Below are 16479 nucleotides of genomic sequence, written 5' to 3' on the forward strand. Positions count from 1 at the left end.
GTGTGTAGAGTCCTGTTGTCAGTGTGTAGAGTCCTGTTGTCAGTGTGTAGATTCCTGTTGTCAGTGTGTAGATTCCTGTTGTCAGTGTGTAGATTCCTGTTGTCAGTGTGTAGATTCCTGTTGTCAGTGTGTAGAGTCCTGTCAGTGTACATAGAGAAAATAAAAGGTCAATAACGATACAGGGTTAACCCAGAGAGTCCGTGTTGCTGTATTGTAGCTATTTTCAGTCTTATTGCTGAAGGGTAAATCAAATCAAATCAAATTTATTTGTCACATACACATGGTTAGCAGATGTTAATGCGAGTGTAGCGAAATGCTTGTGCTTCTAGTTCCGACAATGCAGTAATAACCAACAAGTAATCTAACTTACAATTCCAAAAAAGCTGTTCAAGAGCTTGTGGGTGCCAGACTTGATGCACCGGTACCGCTTGCTGTGCAGAAGCAGAGAGAACAGTCTGTGGCTTGGTTGGCTGGAGCCTTTAACCATTTTCCTGGCCTTCCCTTCACACTGCCTGATATAGAGGTCCTGGATGGCAGGGAGCTTGGCCCCAGTGATGTACTGGGCTTAACTACACATTTTAGAGTGGCTTTATTTTTGGTCCCCAGCAGAAGGTGCACGTTTCTATTGATCATGCTGTTTAATCAGCTTGTTGATATGCCACACCTGTCAGGTGGATGGATTATCTTGGTAAAGGAGAAGTGCTCACTAACTGGGATGTAAACTAATTTGTACCCCAAATGAGAGAAATACATTTTTGTGCTCATGGAACATTTGTGGGATATTTTATTTCAGCTTATAAAACATGGGACCAACAATTTACATGTTGAGTTTATATTTTTGTTCAGTATAGCATACTTACTTACTGTGTTCTTCATATTTCTCATGTGTTTTTTCTAGTATTACATTGTTATTGATTATCGCATTGTTGGGTTTTGAAAGAAAGAAGACTTCACTGTCCTTAGGATGTCCCCAGAACATCACACATTTCACAGATGTTTGTTTATACAGCACTGTAAATATTATCCAACATGTCCTCACCTGGGATTTGAACTCACAACCTCTTGGTTCACAGCGTTACAATCCTCCTGCTAAGCCACCATGTCTTTGTCAGTGAGTGATTTCACCTGTATTAACTGATTTCACTATGGACTTCAAAGTAAATCCCAGACGGGGTCATGTTGAAGGGTCAGTACTATCCCAGACGGGGTCATATTGAAGGGTCAGTACTATCCCAGACGGGGTCATATTGAAAGGTCAGTACTATCCCAGACGGGGTCATATTGAAGGGTCAGTACTATCCCAGACGGGGTCATGTTGAAGGGTCAGTACTATCCCAGACGGGGTCATATTGAAGGGTCAGTACTATCCCAGACGGGGTCATATTGAAAGGTCAGTACTATCCCAGACGGGGTCATATTGAAGGGTCAGTACTATCCCAGATGGGGTCATATTGAAGGGTCAGTACTATCCCAGACGGGGTCATATTGAAGGGCCAGTACTATCCCATACGGGGTCATATTGAAGGGTCAGTACTATCCCAGACGGGGTCATATTGAAGGGTCAGTACTATCCCAGACGGGGTCATATTGAAGGGTCAGTACTATCCCAGACAGGGCCATATTGAAAGGTCAGTACTATCCCAGACGGGGTCATATTGAAGGGTCAGTACTATCAAAGACGTACTATCAAATTCCATCAGTCGAAGATCTGCTACTGAAAATTGTATTTGGTTATTGTACATAAGAACAATGGTGCAACACAAATAAATATTTTTATTATTTTATAACAAATGCACAAACTGGCACTAACCAGAATAGAAAGAGGAGTGGGAGGCCCCGGTGCACAACTGAGCAAGAGGACAAGTACATTAGAGTGTCTAGTTTGAGAAACAGACGGCTCACAAGTCCTCAACTGGCAGCTTCATAAAATAGTACTCGCAAAACACCAGTCTCAACGTCAACAGTGAAGAGGAGACTCCGGGATTCTGACCTTCTATGCAGAGTTGCAAATAAAAAGCCATATCTCAGACTGGCCAATAAAAATAAAAGATTAAGATGGGCAAAAGAACACAGACACTGGACAGAGGAACTCTGCCTAGAAGGCCAGCATCCAGGAGTCTCCTCTTCACTGTTGACGTTGAGATTGGTGTTTTATGGGTAATATTTAATGAAGCAGCCAGTTGAAGACTTGTGAGGTGTCTGTTTCTAAATGGCAGTTTTTTTTGTTTTTAAATGTGAATCACATTTTTATTTGGCTTACCCCCGACGGTGTACCCCGGACGGCGTACCCCAGTTTGGGAATACCTGGTGTTGACAACCGAGCACCGAAGATGATTCTTGGTAAAGATTGCCACTCCACAACCCTTTGAAGATCGATCTTGACAAAAAAGGTTGTAACCAGAAAGGTTAACATCAGTATTCAAAACACTCTTTCTGAACCACGTCTCAGTACTGACCAACACATCTGGATTGGAGCTGTGAACCCACACTTTCAATCGATCCATTTTAGGTAATAAGCATCTACTGTTAATGTAAAGAAAACCCAGGCTTTTACGAGAGCAGAAATGAGTGAAGCAGATATCAGAGCACAAGTCAGAATTGGGGCTAGCAACAGTAGATGGGCCAGGGTGTACATGTACATTTCCAGATATAATCAGCAGTAATACAATCAGGGCACGGCAGAGGACAGGGAGAGCTCTGCAGTGTTGATTTATTATGCCATTTGGATGTGCATCAGATGGCTACAAGATCATATTGTACAGCAGTTTCATCGGGTAACATGAATACAACGCCGCCGAGATGTGGTTAAAATAGGATGGGAGGCCAAGAGTCTGTGTAACCAATAGAGTCAGAGTGTGGAAACAAACAGTCTGTCCCACGGTTGGGTAAGTTCATAGTCAACAAAGCGAGGAGTCTTGAAGCAAGTAGCATAAAGCACAAGTAAAAAATATTACGACTTGGAGCTAGCCATTGTAAGTTCAAAGAGTCACTTGCCCCAACCAGATAACTTCAGAGTAGTCTATAAAAATCCAGTAGGCTAGTATAGTAGGCCTATACGAGTTAATTAAAGTGTTTCTGAGTAATCTCACATAATACCCAGCTAGCACAGTGGATCTGGGCCGATTCCGTCTGAGAGTCGGGCACTCGGCTGAGAGTCAGACTCGGCCGGCGTCATGTGATTCAAGTCCGAGCCGCCTTCGGAAGTATTACTTATGGCTAAGATGTGGGGATTGAGCTCAGGCCGATTTCGGTGTGTGATCTGGCCCAAATGTATTACTTGGGGGCTCGGGCTGATTGGGGATACTCTCTGGCAGATGATTACATGGGCTTCTTTATATAATTAACATTTCATTATTTCTTTACTTCTCCATATTTTCCTCAGTTTCTGTGATCAAAAAATACAATTAACATTTAAATTAAATTATTTAAGGGTCCTGTGTAGTATTTTTATACTTTGTGCTGGAACCACCCGAGTGGTGCAGCGGTCTAAGACACTGCATCGCAGTGCAATCTGCGTTGCTACAGATGCTCGTTCGAGACTCGTGTCGGCAGTGACCGGGAGACCCATGAGACGACGCAAAATTGGCCCAGTGTTGTCCGAGTTAGGGGAGGGTTTGGCCGGCCGGGATGCCCTTGTCTCATTGCGCTTTCGTGACTCCTGTGGCGGTCACCAGGTGTATGGTGTTTCTTCTGATACAAAATGTTTTTTTTTGTGGATGGTTATAATTTGTACGTATAAAATGTATAGTAGTAATATTTAAAGTGGCTAAATCAGATAATTCTGTATACATTTATTTAAATTTGCATCGGGCCGCTTCTGGGGGGATGCTGGAAAGATGCCGGCAACGCCGGCTGAATTCCGGTAGACAGAAACGACCCGAGGTACAGTACTTGGGCCGACTCTGGGCAGTCATTCATTTTGATTCCGGGCCGAGTCCGATTCAATCAGTTCCGGCCCCCCGGAAGAGAGCAGCTTCTGGGCCGATTCCTCATTGCTAGTTGGGTAAGCATCACAAGTTAATTAGCCTACTTACATTTCTGATCAGTCCAAAGTCTGTGGTGTGTGTGTGCTGGAGGTGAGCGATGCTCGGGAGAGAGGGGGGAGTGTGGCAGGGGTACCACACAGGGGGAGATAGGCAGGACAGACGATGAACAGATCGCCAGGTGGAATCAAAGCAGCTGTGCAGCAGGCAATGGGAGTAGGTGTCACACCTGCTTGGGAGGCAGATTTCGGGAGGCAGATTCCTTGTGGAAAATCCCAGCTAGCTAGCTAATGTAGCTAAATCCCAGCTAGCTAGCTAATGTAGCTAAATCCCAGCTAGCTAGCTAATGTAGCTAGCAAGTCTCTGTCCACTTTTTTTCCACTTGCAAAGGGAGGTTGTTAGCTAGCTGTGTCTCTTCAGTTTCGGCGAATAGTCCTTTACGAACGTCCAAACAAAGTTGTATTGTGGCTGTTGTATTTTGGAGATTGCGAGGAGGATATCTTCGGATGTGATCAAAGCAACACTATTGCTTCTTATTGAGGTAATTTACAATTGAAGTGTCCTGGGTGCATATCAGTTCAAAATGATACGCTGTTCTGATTAGATTTCTGGAAGAACTTCCCAGTGGATGAATGTACTTATCAAAACAAACTACACCACGTATGCTTTCAACAAAATACTTGAGAGAGCTTTGCTTTTACCTCGATTGAAACCATGTGCCAATTTAATTCTACTCCATATTTATAGTGTTTACTGACAACGAAAATGTCATTTCAAAGAGTCATGAGGATTGTTTTACTGATGCTGTGGGCTAATTCAACCATCGCAGAGGAAACCATGAGGATTGTTTAACCGATGCTGTGGGCTAATTCAACCATCGCAGAGGAAACCATGAGGATTGTTTAACCGATGCTGTGGGCTAATTCAACCATCGCAGAGGAAACCATGAGGATTGTTTAACCGATGCTGTGGGCTAATTCAACCATCGCAGAGGAAACCATGAGGATTGTTTAACCGATGCTGTGGGCTATTTCAACCATCGCAGAGGAAACCATGAGGATTGTTTAACCGACGCTGTGGGCTGTTTCAAACATTGCAGAGGAAACCATGAATTCACATTACTACTGCTGCTGCCATCACCACCAAACATATAATGAATCGTCATGTCACAAATCAATTGCTGGTCAGACTCCCTGTAGTCATTTGTGTGTCTTAATTAATTTACCCAGTGTCTTAATTATTTAATCAAGAATCAGACAAGCTCAGTGAATATAGTTGATTTCATTAAAACATATAGGAATATGGAATATATATGGAAAAATACATGTTTAAAAATGTCAACGAATCGATTGGTCAAAAGAACAGAAAACTCTTGGTCGACCAAGATTTGTTTTTAGTCTTGGACAGCCCTGTTATATTTACCACCTCGATCCTGTTTCAGTAATAGTGAAATCAGACTTCTTGCTGAGTATCTGATAGTCAACCATTTATGTAGGAGTGGTTAAAACATGCTAATACTGGTCCTTTGAGTACATCGAAAAAAGTCTGATATTCCTCCACTGGTATGCCATCCAGCCCTGGAGTTTGGTAAACCTCCACTGGTATACCATCCAGCCCTGGAGTTTGGTATATCTCCACTGGCATACCATCCAGCCCTGGAGTTTGGTATATATCCACTGGTATACCATCCAGCCCTGGAGTTTGGTATATCTCCATTGGTATACCATCCAGCCCTGGAGTTTGGTAAACCTCCACTGGTATGCCATCCAGTCCTGGAGTTTGGTAAACCTCCACTGGTATACCATCCAGCCCTGGAGTTTGGAAAACCTCCACTGGTATACCATCCAGCCCTGGAGTTTGGTATATCTCCACTGGTATACCATCCAGCCCTGGAGTTTGGTATATCTCCACTGGTATACCATCCAGCCCTGGAGTTTGGTATATCTCCACTGGTATACCATCCAGCCCTGGAGTTTGGTAAACCTCCACTGGTATGCCATCCAGTCCTGGAGTTTGGTAAACCTCCACTGGTATACCATCCAGCCCTGGAGTTTGGAAAACCTCCACTGGTATACCATCCAGCCCTGGAGTTTGGTATATCTCCACTGGTATACCATCCAGCCCTGGAGTTTGGTATATCTCCACTGGTATACCATCCAGCCCTGGAGTTTGGTAAACCTCCACTGGTATACCATCCAGCCCTGGAGTTTGGTATATCTCCACTGGTATACCATCCAGCCCTGGAGTTTGGTAAACCTCCCCTGGTATGCCATCCAGCCCTGGAGTTTGGTAAACCTCCCCTGGTATGCCATCCAGCCCTGGAGTTTGGTAAACCTCCCCTGGTATGCCATCCAGCCCTGGAGTTTGGTAAACCTCCACTGGTATACCATCCAGCCCTGGAGTTTGGTAAACCTCCACTGGTATACCATCCAGCCCTGGAGTTTGGTATGCCTTAACTGGTATGCTATCCAGCCCTGGAGTTTGGTAAACCTCCACTGGTATACCATCCAGCCCTGGAGTTTGGTAAACCTCCACTGGTATACCATCCAGCCCTGGAGTTTGGTATGCCTTAACTGGTATGCTATCCAGCCCTGGAGTTTGGTATGCCTTAACTGGTATGCTATCCAGCCCTGGAGTTTGGTATGCCTTAACTGGTATACCATCCAGCCCTGGAGTTTGGTATGCCTTAACTGGTATGCTATCCAGCCCTGGAGTTTGGTAAACCTCCACTGGTATACCATCCAGCCCTGGAGTTTGGTATGCCTTAACTGGTATGCTATCCAGCCCTGGAGTTTGGTATATCTCCACTGGTATACCATCCAGCCCTGGAGTTTGGTATGCCTCAACTGGTATGCCATCCAGCCCTGGAGTTTGGTATGCCTTAACTGGTATGCTATCCAGCCCTGGAGTTTGGTATATCTCCACTGGTATGCTATCCAGCCCTGGAGTTTGGTATGCCTTAACTGGTATGCTATCCAGCCCTGGAGTTTGGTATATCTCCACTGGTATGCTATCCAGCCCTGGAGTTTGGTATATCTCCACTGGTATGCCATCCAGCCCTGGAGTTTGGTATATCTCCACTGGTATGCCATCCAGCCCTGGAGTTTGGTATATCTCCACTGGTATGCCATCCAGCCCTGGAGTTTGGTATATCTCCACTGGTATGCCATCCAGCCCTGGAGTTTGGTATATCTCCACTGGTATACCATCCAGCCCTGGAGTTTGGTATATCTCCACTGGTATGCCATCCAGCCCTGGAGTTTTCCCAGACTTAAAGGCTTTAATTGCATCAAGAAGTTCCTCCTCTGTAATTCACCTTCACATGAGTCTTTCTGTACGGCTGTTAATGTTACATTATTAATAGAAACTAATTCTGGCAGTTAACTTCAGTTAGTGGAAATGAAGGAGACTGAAATGAAAACATCTGCTTAAAGTACTTTGCTTCCTCTTTCAACATATTGTTTGGTGAATCATGGGTGACTCCGTCATTTGTAACAAGTTTCTGTAAATTATATTTGGTAGCATTTTAAAAAAATAACATTTTAAAGGTTTTGCTGTGGGATCCTCTCACAGAAGCCTGGACTCTGACACTGATTCCTAGCTGACAACAGGGAGCCACAGATGTGAGTCGGTCTTGTGGAATTGGCTTTTTCACCACGGGAATGATGGAGCGTCAGAGAGAGACTTGTTATTTCACATGATTCCGTCCAATGTTGCCCCATTGGTTCCATCTCACGTAGACCAAGTCAGTTAGTAGTTATGTGTGTCGTGTTTTTCTGGGCAAAGTTATTTAACCGCCAGAAATGAATTCATAATAAGTGTGAGATTGTTTCCCAGTACCTTTAGCGCTCTGTTGTCACACCAAATCCTCATTGTGTTGCTGTTTTTTGGTAGTTACTGTTGTGTTGCTGTTTTTGGTAGTTACTGTTGTGTTGCTGTTTTTGGTAGTTACTGTTGTGTTGCTGTTTTTGGTAGTTACTGTTGTGTTGCTGTTTTTGGTAGTTACTGTTGTGTTGCTGTTTTTGGTAGTTACTGTTGTGTTGCTGTTTTTGGTAGTTACTGTTGTGTTGCTGTTTTTTGGTAGTTACTGTTGTGTTGCTGTTTTTGGTAGTTACTGTTGTGTTGCTGTTTTTGGTAGTTACTGTTGTGTTGCTGTTTTTAGTAGTTACTGTTGTGTTGCTGTTTTTGGTAGTTACTGTTAGTCTGAGCAGCAGTCCTGTGTCCAGCCATCCATCCAGGTAGAATTCACTGAGTACATCACTCTCCAGCCATCCATCCAGGTAGAATACAATGAGTGCATCACTCTCCATCCATCCATCCCTCCCTCCATCCATCCATCCATCCATCCATGTAGTATACACTGAAACATCACTCTCCAGCCATCCCTCAATCCAGGTAGAATAAACTGAGTGCATCACTCTCCAGCCATCCATCCAGGAAGAATACAATGAGTACATCACTCTCCAGCCAGCCATCCATCCATCCATCCATCCATCCATCCATCCAAGTAGAATACACTGAGTACATCACTCTCCAGCCATCCATCCAGGAAGAATACAATGAGTACATCACTCTCCAGCCATCCATCCATCCAAGTAGCATTCACTGAGTACATCACTCTCCAGCCATCCATCCATCCAGGTAGAATTCACTGAGTACATCACTCTCCAGCCATCCGTCCATCCATGTAGAATACACTGAGTACATCACTCTCTAGCCATCCATCCATCCAGGTAGAATACACTGAGTACACCACTCTCCAGCCATCCATCCTCCAGGTAGAATTCACTGAGTACATCACTCCAGCCATCCTCCAGGTAGAATACACTGAGTACACCACTCTCCAGCCATCCTCCAGGTAGAATACACTGAGTACACCACTCTCCAGCCATCCATCCATCCATCCATCCATCCATCCATCCATCCAGGTAGAATTCACTGAGTACATCACTCTCCAGTGCATTCGGAAAGTGTTTAGACCCCTTGACCTTTTCCACACTTTGTTGTGTGGATGCAATAAGAACCAATAAGAACCAATGCAATAAGAATCAATAAGAATAGAGACAACCTTGTCCTCTTTCAATTACAAATCTAATGACATGGCTAGGAGATATACTGTAGTAAAGTATCTAGGGGGATTTTTATTTAGCTGAGCCTGCTAGCTAAATTTGATATAGCTAGCTAATGCTACTAACGCGCAACTGACTTGGTATCCCCTTTCCCTAACAACTGAATGCATTCAACCGAAATATGTTTTCTGCATTTAACCAAACCTTTCTGAATCATCAGCACCCAGGGAGGTGGGGGTGAACTGCTTTGCTCAAGGGCAGAATGGAACATTAGTCCACCTTGCCAGCTCGGGGATTCAAACAAGTGACCGTTTGGTTAATACCTCAACGCTTTAACAGGCTACCTACCACCTCTAATGCTAGCTAGCAGTTGTTATGAAAGTATCTTAAATAACGATTAAGGTAGACATGTAATCTTGCTGAACACTTCACTAATTTACATTTCCAGAAATACAGGTTAATTTACCCATTGTTCGCTGGTCAGTGGCATCACTACCAAACAATAGTGGATATTTGAATTAAAGGAAAAATACATTACATTTTTCCCAGACCACAAAAATGGTCCCTTGGTGTAGGGACAGAGGTTGTGGTTCAGCTGTTAACACCTTCTCTCCTAATTGACCCTGTGGTTGAGTTGTTAACACCTTCTCTCCTGATTGACCCTGTGGTTGAGTTGTTAACACCTTCTCTCCTGATTGACCCTGTGGTTGAGTTGTTAACACCTTCTCTCCTGATTGACCCTGTGGTTGAGTTGTTAACACCTTCTCTCCTAATTGACCCTGTGGTTGAGTTGTTAACACCTTCTCTCCTGATTGACCCTGTGGTTGAGTTGTTAACACCTTCTCTCCTGATTGACCCTGTGGTTCAGCTGTTAACACCTTCTCTCCTGATTGACCCTGTGGTTCAGCTGTTAACCCTTCTCTCCTGATTGACCCTGTGGTTGAGTTGTTATCCCTTCTCTCCTGATTGACCCTGTGGTTGAGTTGTTAACACCTTCTCTCCTGATTGACCCTGTGGTTGAGTTGTTAACACCTTCTCTCCTGATTGACCCTGTGGTTCAGCTGTTAACACCTTCTCTCCTGATTGACCCTGTGGTTCAGCTATTAACTCATTTTTATCCTTCCCCTCCGCCTCTGTAATCTCTGCAGGAGTCGCAAGATCCAGATCAGGAACATTCCCCCTCATCTACAGTGGGAGGTGAGTCAGTCAGTCAGTCTGTGCCTGGTATTATAGTCTTTGGGGGTTTGCTCGATTTCATTTTGGATTTCAAGTTTGAGGTTGGTTCTGTTTAGGTGTGGCTTGCCCTGATTGTAATCATCCTCATTGGCCAGGATGTGTAGGACCTGTCGCATCGTTAGTTAGTTTCAGCTGTGCTGGCAGAGAGTGGCTGGCCCTGAGCTCCAGGGGCCATGAGAGATGTTAGTTTTGTGGGATCCCTGTATAGCTTGTCCTCTGTGTGTGATAAAAACAACGTGTGGTGAGGGCTTGGACAGTGTCCCTGTGTGGTGAGGGCTTGGACAGTGTCCCTGTGTGGTGAGGGCTTGGACAGTGTCCCTGTGTGGTGAGGGCTTGGACAGTGTCCCTGTGTAGTGAGGGCTAGGATAGTGTCCCTGTGTGGTGAGGGCTAGGACAGTGTCCCTGTGTGGTGGTGTGGTGAGGGATTGGACAGTGTCCCTGTGTGGTGGTGTGGTGAGGGATTGGACAGTGTCCCTGTGTGGTGGTGTGGTGAGGGCTAGGACAGTGTCCCTGTGTGGTGGTGTGGTGAGGGCTAGGACAGTGTCCCTGTGTGGTGAGGGCTAGGACAGTGTCCCTGTGTGGTGGTGTTGTGAGGGCTAGGACAGTGTCCCTGTGTGGTGGTGTGGTGAGGGCTAGGACAGTGTCCCTGTGTGGTGGTGTGGTGAGGGCTAGGATAGTGTCCCTGGGTGGTGGTGTGGTGAGGGCTAGGATAGTGTCCCGGTGTGGTGAGGGCTAGGACAGTGTCCCTGTGTGGTGGTGTGGTGAGGGCTAGGACAGTGTCCCGGTGTGGTGAGGGCTAGAACAGTGTCCCTGTGTGGTGGTGTGGTGAGGGCTTGGACAGTGTCCCTGTGTGGTGGTGTTGTGAGGGCTAGGATAGTGTCCCTGTGTGGTGAGGGCTAGGACAGTGTCCCTGTGTGGTGGTGTGGTGAGGGATTGGACAGTGTCCCTGTGTGGTGAGGGCTAGGACAGTGTCCCTGTGTGGTGGTGTGGTGAGGGCTAGGACAGTGTCCCTGTGTGGTGGTGTGGTGAGGGCTAGGACAGTGTCCCTGTGTGGTGGTGTGGTGAGGGCTAGGATAGTGTCCCTGGGTGGTGGTGTGGTGAGGGCTAGGATAGTGTCCCAGTGTGGTGAGGGCTAGGACAGTGTCCCTGTGTGGTGGTGTGGTGAGGGCTAGGACAGTGTCCCGGTGTGGTGAGGGCTAGAACAGTGTCCCTGTGTGGTGGTGTGGTGAGGGCTTGGACAGTGTCCCTGTGTGGTGGTGTTGTGAGGGCTAGGATAGTGTCCCGGTGTGGTGAGGGCTAGGACAGTGTCCCTGTGTGGTGGTGTGGTGAGGGCTTGGACAGTGTCCCTGTGTGGTGGTGTTGTGAGGGCTAGGATAGTGTCCCGGTGTGGTGAGGGCTAGGACAGTGTCCCTGTGTGGTGGTGTGGTGAGGGCTTGGACAGTGTCCCTGTGTGGTGGTGTTGTGAGGGCTAGGACAGTGTCCCTGTGGTGTGGTGAGGGCTAGGACAGTGTCCCTGTGGTGTGGTGAGGGCTAGGACAGTGTCCCTGTGTGGTGGTGTGGTGAGGGCTAGAAGAGCAACCAGTAGAGTAAAGCCAGGAAGTCACCTCACTCTGAGTCACCTCACTCTGAGTCAACATAGATGACTGACCAGCGTGTGACACCATGTTTCAGCATCACTGCCCATTCAGAAAGAAAGCCCAGGCACCCAGTTTCCCCTCTACAGTATTTTATATAATATTGTACAACAGCTGATGAAACTAACACTGTAGAAATGTAAATTTTTGTTGGTCAAACTAAGGATACTATAGCTATTTGATTTTGAATTTCAGGACAACTTTAAGTATAAAAATACAGATTCAATGGAACATTTGGGCCTACTGCTATTAGCCATATAAATGCACTTAATAACAGTCAAAGAAATACATGTAAGTGTCAGAGATATACTGTATTAAAGATCAGCATTTTGTAGAGATTTTTTACCATATTTAACCCCTTTGTAAAAAATATTTATTTACCCCAATTTCATGATATCCAACTGTGATCTTGTCTCATTGTGGCAGGTAGCCTAGTGGTTAGAGTGTTGGGGAGGCAGGTAGCCTAGTGGTTAGAGTGTTGGGGAGGCAGGTAGCCTAGTGGTTAGAGTGTTGGGGAGGCAGGTAGCCTAGTGGTTAGAGTGTTGGGGAGGCAGGTAGCCTAGTGGTTAGAGTGTTGGGGAGGCAGGTAGCCTAGTGGTTAGAGTGTAGGGGAGGCAGGTAGCCTAGTGGTTAGAGTGTTGGGGAGGCAGGTAGCCTAGTGGTTAGAGTGTTGGGGAGGCAGGTAGCCTAGTGGTTAGAGTGTTGGGGAGGCAGGTAGCCTAGTGGTTAGAGTGTTGGGGAGGCAGGTAGCCTAGTGGTTAGAGTGTTGGGGAGGCAGGTAGCCTAGTGGTTAGAGTGTTGGGGAGGCAGGCAGCCTAGTGGTTAGAGTGTAGGGGCGGCAGTTAGCCTAGTGGTTAGAGTGTAGGGGAGGCAGGTAGCCTAGTGGTTAGAGTGTAGGGGTGGCAGGTAGCCTAGTGGTTAGAAAGTAGAGGCGGCAGGTAGCCTAGTGGTTAGAGCGTTGTGCTAGTAACCGAAAGGTTGCTAGATTGAATCCCTGAGCTGACAAGGTAAAACAAATAAATCTGTCGTTCTGCCCCTGAACAAGGCAGTTAACTCACTATTCCAAGGCCGTCATTGTAAATAACTTGCCTAGTTAAATAGTTAAATTAAATATAAAATCTCTGCAACTCCCCAATGGGCTCGGTGGAGGCGAAGGTCATGCGTCATCCGAAGCATGACCTCTTAACCCGGAAGCCAGCTACACCAATGTGTCGGAGGAAACACCGTTGAACTGACGACTGAAGTCAGCCTGCAGGTGTCCGACCCGCCACAAGGAGTTGCTAGAGTGTGATGAGCCAAGTCAAGCCCCGCCCCTGGAAAACCCTCCCCTAACCCTGGTGACGCTGGGCCAATTGTATGCCGCCTTATTGGACTCCCAGTCACGGCCAGTTGTGACACAGCCTGTACTCGAACCCGGGTCTGTAGTGACACCTCAAGCACAGTGATGCACTTGGGAGGCTTTAACCTCTTTTTTTGGGGGGGGCACTAACCTACTTTCATATATATCCTTTCAAGCTTTGATTCTAAAGTATGTCATCTTGAGAAGATTTGAAAATAGGACGCTGCCTCTTTAAGACAAACGTTCCAAAAGAGATGGCTACAGTAGGCTAGCCAAGATGAATGCTAGCTTTCTTTCTTTCTTTTTGTAGCTTTCTTTTAGCAGACTAAGTATCAACAGTAACCAGCATATTGATAGTATGTTCACTATATCAAATCAAATTTATTTATATAGCCCTTCGTACATCAGCTGATATCACAAAGTGCTGTACAGAAACCCAGCCTAAAACCCCAAACAGCAAGCAATGCAGGTGTAGCAGCACGGTGGCTAGGAAAAACTCCCTAGAAAGGCCAAAACCTAGGAAGAAACCTAGAGAGGAACCAGGCTATGTGGGGTGGCCAGTCCTCTTCTGGCTGTGCCCCCGTGGAGATTATAACAGAACATGGCCAAGATGTTCAAATGTTCATAAATGACCAGCATGGTCCAATAATAATAAGGCAGAACAGTTGAAACTGGAGCAGCAGCACGGCCAGGTGGACTGGGGACAGCAAGGAGTCATCATGTCAGGTAGTCCTGAGGCATGGTCCTAGGGCTCAGGTCCTCCGAGAGAGAGAAAGAGAGAAAGGGAGAATTAGAGAGCACACGTAAATTCACACAGGACACCGAATAGGACAGGAGAAGTACTCCAGATATAACAAACTGACCCTAGCCCCCCGACACGTAAACTACTGCAGCATAAATACTGGAGGCTGAGACAGGAGGGGTCAGGAGACACTGTGGCCCCATCCGAGGACACCCCCGGACAGGGCCAAACAGGAAGGATATAACCACACCCACTTTGCCAAAGCACAGCCCCCACACCACTAGAGGGATATCTTCAACCACTAACTTACCATCCTGAGACAAGGCCGAGTATAGCCCACAAAGATCTCCGCCACGGCACAACCCAAGGGGGGGGCGCCAACCCAGACAGGAAGATCACATCAGTGACTCAACCCACTCAGGTGACGCACCCCTCCCAGGGACGGTATGAAAGAGCCCCAGTAAGCCAGTGACTCAGCCACTGTAATAGGGTTAGAGGCAGAGAATCCCAGTGGAAAGAGGGCAACCGGCCAGGCAGAGACAGCAAGGGCGGTTCGTTGCTCCAGAGCCTTTCCGTTCACCTTCACACTCCTGGGCCAGACTACACTCAATCATATGACCCAGACTTAAAGACTTAAAGGTTGAGACCGAGTTTGCGTCTCTCACATGGGTAGGCAGACCGTTCCATAAAAATGGAGCTCTATAGGAGAAAGCCCTGCCTCCAGCTGTTTGCTTAGAAATTCTAGGGACAATTAGGAGGCCTGCGTCTTGTGACCGTAGCGTACGTGTAAGTATGTACGGCAGGACCAAATCAGAGAGATAGGTAGGAGCAAGCCCATGTAATGCTTTGTAGGTTAGCAGTAAAACCTTGAAATCAGCCCTTGCCTTGACAGGAAGCCAGTGTAGGGAGGCTAGCACTGGAGTAATATGATCAAATTTTTTGGTTCTAGTCTGGATTCTAGCAGCCGTATTTAGCACTAACTGAAGTTTATTTAGTGCTTTATCCGGGTAGCCGGAAAGTAGAACATTGCAGGAGTCTAACCTAGAAGTGACAAAAGCATGGACACATTTTTCTGCATCATTTTATAGAAGATTTACTTTTGCAAATCACTTTCCCTAAAATAAATAAGCTCAGCGAGTAGATTGATGGCCGGTTCAGGACTCATGTAATGCTCAAGAAGTTGACTGGCGGGTGGTGGTGCTTCACTGAATGGCCAATCATATTGCTCAAATACAAATGGCATGCCATTTAAGTGTGGTCTTCAATGGTTTTTAATGGTAGACTGCGACAGAGCAGGTAAATGTTGAGCTGGAAATCGGGCCAGTAACTCACGAGATCCACTTTCTCTACACTGTTTTTCCTGGCCCCAGCGGGCCATCATTAATGTTAATTATATGGGATGTGCAAATTTATGCTCTTTCCCTCCGTGTATAAATTTGACTGCTCCCGAGTGGCGCGGTGGTGAGGCGTCACTACAGACCCGGGTTGGATCACAGGCTGTTTCACAGCCGGCCGCGGCCGGGAGACCCATTTGACGGCATACAATTGGCCCAGTGTCGTCTGGGTTAGGGGATGGTTTTGCTGGCCTGGATGTCCTTGTCCCATCGTGCTCTAACGACTCTTTGTGGCGGGCCGCATGCACGCTGACTTCGGTCACCAGCTGTACGGTGTTTCCTCCGACACATTGGTGCGGCTGGCGTCCGGATTAAGCGAGCAGTGTGTCAAGAAGCAGTGAGGCTTAGCAGAGTCATGTTTCGGAGGACGCATGGCTCTCGACCTTCTCCTCTCCATGGTGTTGTCTACATAGAGGTAGATCAGGGAATCACCAGCAGCAAGAGCGACATCGTTGATATATACTGAGAAAATAATTGAACCCTGTGGCACCCCCATAGATACTGCCAGAGGTCCGGACAACAGGCCCTCCGATTTGACACACTGAACTCTGTCTGATAAGTAGTTGGTGAACCAGGCGAGGCAGTCATTTGAGAAACCAAGGCTGTTGAGTCTGCCGATAAGAATGTTGTGATTGACAGTCGAAAGCCTTGGCCAGGTCGATGAAGACTGCTGCACAGTACTGTCTTTTATCGATGCCATTTGAGATTTCGTTTAGTACCTTGAGAGTGGCTGAGGTGCACCTATGACCAGCTTGTAAACTGGATTGCACAGCGGAGAAGGTATGGTGGGATTCGAAATGGTCAGTGATCTGACAGCAGGGAGGAGGTCTCTTATTCTCGATGGACTTTACAGTGTCCCAAAACTTTTCAGAGTTAGAGCTACAGGATGCACATTTCTGAATGAAAAAGTTAGCATTTACTTTCCTGACTGACTGCGTGTATTGGTTCCTGACTTCCCTGAAAAGTTGCATATCGCGGGGACTATTCGATGCTAGTGCAGTCCATCACAGGATGTTTTTGTCCTGGTCAAGGTCAGTCAGGTCTGGAGTGAACCAAGGGCTATATCTGTTCTTAGTTCTACA

The 16479-nt window shown here is 46.7% G+C and overlaps 1 protein-coding gene across 2 annotated transcripts in view; it reads left to right on the forward strand.

Moving 5' to 3' along the window:
- Nucleotides 1-16479, forward strand: part of igf2bp2a (insulin-like growth factor 2 mRNA binding protein 2a) — a 123324-nt gene that overhangs the window by 25259 nt on the left and 81586 nt on the right. For both annotated transcript variants that reach the window (XM_031801852.1, XM_031801860.1), the window contains exon 3: nucleotides 10201-10249. The gene's annotated coding sequence lies outside the window, so the exon portion shown is untranslated. The remainder of the gene's footprint in view (nucleotides 1-10200; nucleotides 10250-16479) is intronic.

The sequence above is a fragment of the Oncorhynchus kisutch genome, linkage group LG2 (assembly GCF_002021735.2).
Source record: "Oncorhynchus kisutch isolate 150728-3 linkage group LG2, Okis_V2, whole genome shotgun sequence".
Classification (NCBI taxonomy): domain Eukaryota; kingdom Metazoa; phylum Chordata; class Actinopteri; order Salmoniformes; family Salmonidae; genus Oncorhynchus; species Oncorhynchus kisutch.